Below are 6,056 nucleotides of genomic sequence, written 5' to 3' on the forward strand. Positions count from 1 at the left end.
ACATGTCCTAATGACACCAGGCCCAGGAGTGAGCACTGGATTAAAAAGTGAATGCTATTGTACAGTGAGACTGTGCACATCACTACTACTGGCTGTTCTCAAAGCCAAGACAGGAGTCCACAGAGCCCCACAGCTGAGAGACTGGCTTTTTTTCATTACCATGACACAGCAGTAAAAAGTATTTTGTTGTCTGCAACTGCCTGTCTTCTCAGCCAGGAGGAAAGCATAGCTTTTGTCTTCCAGTTTTTAACTCCACTTGTCTTGCACACAGATTTTACTTTTCTCTTGGCTATTTCCCTTTGAGAAGGCTTGCAGATTTGAGCCTAACCTGGCCAAAAAAAATGGCTTAATGGTTTTCAAATTCCTTCTGCCTAAAACCTACCCCGATTTGCTTTTGATGTATAGAGGTACAGCAGGAAAAGAAACAAACCATCCAACCAAAAAAATCTCCAAAATACCCCATATTATCATTGTCTCTTCCCTGACCGTTCTTAAAGCTCTCACTGCAAGAGACTCCTAATGTCCTAGAGCCAAAAGAGGCTGGAATTTGGCCTGTCCTTTTTTTCACAGGCTGATAGTAGCTGGTGACTTGCTGATTTCCCCACACAGGATTTGTTTTCCCTTGTCTGCATGACAATTTCATACCACAGCAAAGGAAAGAAAAGGCATTTTGAAAAAGAAGAGAACACAACTCCACAAGAATGGCCCTAGGGGTACATGTAATCTGGTATTTTGGATCAAATGTTCATCCTGTCCCTTAAGAGGATTGAACCCTGGAAAGAGAAACTTGCATTTAACAGTTGCTATAATGTGCAAAAGGACTAACAGCAACATAACTGATTAATTTAACTAATTTAGCTAATTAATCCTTAACTAACATTAAAGACAAGGGGGAGCATTTGCGGCCAAGTGCGACAGTGAGAGCAGAGCTGTTTTGGAAACAAACCACCTTGGAGAGGGAAAGAAATATTGTGGGTGTGCCAATGAGGCAGGCAAGGCAAAAGTCAGAAAGCGGAGAAGGCCTTTTCAGTCCCCTCACCATCTCAAGGAACATTTGAGCCAGAAATTTTATGAAAATGCACTTTTCTTTTTAAGAGGACAGAAAGACAACAGCTAATTTGTTAAGTGTTCTGCATAAATATATACAGAAATGCCAAAAAGCGATAAACACTTCCAATTTATTGCTGTGGTACTTGAAATATGAAAATACTAAAGGAGAAGGAAAATAAATTACTGAACAGTGTGTTCAGAGAGCTGCTGCCACCCAGTGTCAAGTGAAAGTATAAATACAATTAGAAAGGCCAGAGAGACAGAATTTCAACCAAAGGTTTAAAAACAGGCACTTTAAAGCAGCAAAAAACCCTTAACCAGACACACTCTTTGTCAACGCTGGCTGCAGACGTGCTCTGTATCCATGGGCTGGCGAGAGCAACATCATCTTTTGCAGCACAGCACTGTAAATTCCCCTGGAAGCAGAAGACAAAATCTCTTTTTGGATGGCCTGTCACACAGTTGTCATCTCCTGCCCAAAGGCATGTTTGGGTTTGGATTTGTTCTAGGCCAGTTCCTGCAGAAAATACTGTCCTGTGCTTGCTGGCCAGCCAGGACTGGAGGCAGAGGGAGGTGTGTGAATGGATGTCCACGTGTTCCCAGCTGGCAGCAAACACAAAGCCCAGCCAGAGTGCCAGTGGCTGAGCAGACATTCCAGGAGCCCCGGCGTGCATGATGGGCGCCTGATCGGTTCATGCATGGGTACGCAGAGTTTTATGCATGAACAGCCCATGAAATTATGAACTGCATCCCATCATTTCACACAAGAATGCCCTAAAACTTCATGCATTTGTGCCCAATTAGCTTATGCACGAGAGCCCAGATTATTTATACCTTAGCATCTGTTGCAGTGTCCTCGGAGCAGCGCTCCATCCACCCAGGCTAGCTCTGACACTGTGATCAGTGGGGGAACACTCCTCTGGATTTTGGGAACCAGAGGAGTGGCAAAAGGGGGTATTTCCTTTATCATGGGAGGAGTCAGGACTCAGTTGGAGGGCAAACTCCAAGGTGTTCATTCAGTCCCACTGGGGGACAGCCAAATCTCAGGGAGTCTCTCCAGCCGAACAGCCCGGTAAACTCTGGGATTAAACAGAGGGGTGGGACTAAGGGAGGAGACAAACCAGCATCCAGTGAGGGACAACGCGGGAGTGGAACAGGGCTGGAGGGACATTCAAAGAAACCAATGAGAACATAAAGGGAGGAGGCTCCTCAGCTCCTGCCCTATCGCTCGATGCCCTTGCCGGAACTCTCCAGAAGCTGGGAGGAACAATCGAATGACAGGCAGGGGCTGTAGGAGGGGACTGGGAGGAATATGGGAGGATTGACAGGGAAGAGGGGTAGGGACAAACCTCAGAACATTAACATTTCTCAGGAGAACAGGGGAGTACAGAACAAACCATTACAACAAAAATAAATAACACAAAATACAGTAAGAAAATAAATAATACAGAGCACAATGCAATAAGCATCCCATCACTTCACGCACAAGCACTCAATCTACTGACAATGAGCCTCGAGACAGCTCATGTGAGCATCCAATTAATTCATGCCCCCATGCTTAATCAGCTCACAGGAGCAGCTGTTTCTCATGCACCCACAGCACATGCACGAGTGCTGTGTTGGGCAGGAATTGCAGGGTTCAGGTCACCGATGCCACATTCCCACCCTCTGGCACTGACTGCTTGGTGCAGGTGCTTCTCCTCTGAAAATTGGCTCTTTTCAGGAGCATCAGAACTACATTCAAGGTCCCTGTGCTAGCCCAGAGGTGCACAAAGAACCATCCTCTTTCCCCAGGGCATGGAGGGGCTGAGGAGCACCGTCTAGCAGGAGTCAACACATCTGCCCAGCCCTGGGAAGAGGCAGAAGTGTCTTTCCCTGCATCCAACCTTGCCTATCAGAGTTCAGAACTGCCCCCATCTCAGCCTTTGGTTTCTTCAAGGGTAGTACCAGAGTCACACAATGTTGTGACAGGTAGAAAAATTATAAAAGAAAGGCCTCATAAAATCAGGCCTGCTCCATTAAATTAATATCTGTCCTGGCATCTCTTCTAAATGTAGTTAATTTGCAAGGTCCCATGCAAAAACAATCCTGGTGTGAAAGGTTCCTTAGCACAACCACCTATACTTGGGTTGAAAAACAAGTGCATCTGTGTAAACAATGAAATCTGTTCCAGGAGAACCCATAGAGGAAAAATGTAAACAACCTGAACCTTAGCCCGTACACACAAATCACCTTCTGACCAAAAAATGAAGTAGTAAGAAAACCGCCAGCCAGTGGGTGCTGCACGTGAGGTCTGTGAAAATTGTATAAGTGATGGAGTCTTGGCTAATTTATTACAACAACACAATTTCTCACTATGAGGTAAAGAATGTTAGTTTCTCCTTACTTAAAAGGTTAGACTGAGCTACAGAGGGAAGTCAATTTTGAAGTTTATTTGGTTGCAAATCTCTATCCACAAGCCTACACTGCTTTGTAAGAAAATGAGGACATTAACTCAGAATGCTCTGGTACTTAGTCACAAACCCACAGCTTTAAGAGAGAATTGATTGTAATTCTTAGCAAGGCATGAATTTCCATGGTCATCTATGAGAAAACCATGCACAGAGCAAAATCCTGAAAAAACAGTTTACAGGTCCTTTACAGCAAACACATTTGTGTGAGTACATTATCACCTGGCTGCTCCAGTGCTGGGATAATAGGATGAGGATCAGGGAATTAGAAGGTAGGGAAGCCAAGCTGCTGAGATCAGTGGCTGAGACCATCAGCCTGACCAAAACATGCTGCCTGTATGTAACACTGAAGCACTCCCATTCCTCCAGCAAGGAAAAATATTCTATCTCTATGTACAAAGGTTGGAAAGACTATGTTACAGAAAATGTGCAGGGAACCTTGCCAACTCAAACACAAAGTTTACAAGTACTTACGTGATAAGACACTTGAAGTGAAAAACAGCCATGGGCTTCCAGAGGTGTAGCACTGAGCAGTGACAATCCCAGCTCAGCTACCCTTTTGCAGCAAGGCAGCATCATGAGAGACTATCATTTGCCAAAGGGAACTCCTGGCTGAGAAACAGCAAATTCCCATTTACAAGACTGAAACTCCAAGGTCACTAGAAAACGTTCCTCCTCACTGCCCACAGGAGCCAAAATTGGTTCTAACTTCCCATGCATCTGGAAACCAAAGAGCTCAGCCAACACTTCACTGCCTACACAGAGAGAATGACACTGCACCGACAAAAAGCTCACAGCTCTTCTACCACAGCTGACAGAGAAAGTTCCAGATGCCTGCTTTCCTGAGATTTCAAATTTTTCTAGTACAAAAAGCTAATCAAACACTTGTACATTACTCGCTCTCCTTGCTAAGCTGCGTGTAGCTGTACTGGACACCTGAGCAGCAGCTGGGATCATGTAACCTACCCTTGCCCCAAAACCAACTCAAAGAGAGCACTCAGGATGTTATCCAGCTGCATGTTGGAAGAAGAACATTACCTAGGAAAGTTCCTCCAACAAGTCTAAGCAGCAGAGGAGATTCTCTCTCAGAAGTATATACATACATATACACAGCTCAGCATGTTCAGGAAGTCATAAAGAACAGCAGTTCAACAGTGAAGAAACAGAGACCAGGGATAAAAAAATGCACTCCTGTAGCAAAGTGCATTTGAGAACTAGGCAAAGACTGAAAAATATAAAGGCTTAATACATTTATTAGTAACTGCTGGCATGTACTGTGGAATAGGCTACAATCTTCATACTCAAGGAATTCATGGTAAGTACTGGCCAAGCATTACAAATCACAGGTTAAACAGAAAGCTGAAACAGCATGCATAACCTCCATAGGCTTATTAAACTGTTCTGGGCAGGTAAATCCATCTCACCCTTGTCCAGTCAATCTGCTTTCAGTCCTATTTAAATGCTACAGGGACCAAAATTCAGGATTTAGAAAAGGACTGGAGACAGCAGCTGTTTGCAAGTAGCAGGTAGGAGGCAAGTCCAAGTGACAGTTCCCTCTCTGCTCAGGGGTTAATTCCACTCCACTATGAGCAAAGCTGGCAAGCACTCAGTTTTCATCTCTTACTGCAAACCAAACAGCAGATGCATATAGAACATGTCATACTTCAGACACACCTCTTTCTTTTTTTCTGAAGGGGCCATAAAAGCGAACAAGAAACCTAATGTGACCCAGGTGGTTACAGCACTCCCTATGCCCTCACTTGCTCACAGAACAAGCTAATAACAAGTTATTACACGTTCATATAGTTCTATACTTGCAAATAACAAAACATCAATTAATTACAAAACCAGCTGGCCTTCCTCTTCAGCTCTAGGTTTTACTGCCTCTCAGTATTTTCTCATTTAGTACCTTAGAGCACCAGCAAACACTACCACGACAACGGTGTTGCGCAGCCCATGAGGCACGAGCAGGCCCTCAGACCACATGCTGACATTCCCTATGGCTGTGGCTGCTTAGCATCTTTGCCTGGCTGGACACCTTTCACATCGGGCCCTGACTCAGAAGGGCAATCGAGAGATTGCTCACAACTTAACCTGACTAGAAGCAAAGCTCAAACCTTTAGTAGGGTAAAACCCCTCTTTAATCTGTGCCTGAGACCAGGCAGATTGTGCTGTTCCACATCTTTCAACTCTAACACGAAAACACAGTCACTGCTACAGCTCTGCTCTGGACTGACCAGGAATCAGTGCTGTGACAAGCAAACCTCTGACATGCAGAGAGTGGGTGCAGAAGCTTTCACTCAGATATAGGGTATTTTAAATGTTACCCTGCTGTGAGCCAGCCTGTAAACTAGCTCTTAGTACTTTTGCTTCAGAGACAAAACCGCATTTTAACACAAGTCAGCCCCCTGGAAACGAAGTTACAGACTCAGGCTCATTTGCACCTATTTGACCAGTAAGTATCTCTTTGTGGCGTTTTCCTAGTGCTACATCAACACCCAAGTCATCAGCAAGGTCCAAAGGTAACCACAATCCAGGGTGTGCTTACTGACTACC

The sequence above is a fragment of the Hirundo rustica genome, chromosome 5, assembly GCF_015227805.2.
Source record: "Hirundo rustica isolate bHirRus1 chromosome 5, bHirRus1.pri.v3, whole genome shotgun sequence".
Taxonomy (NCBI): domain Eukaryota; kingdom Metazoa; phylum Chordata; class Aves; order Passeriformes; family Hirundinidae; genus Hirundo; species Hirundo rustica.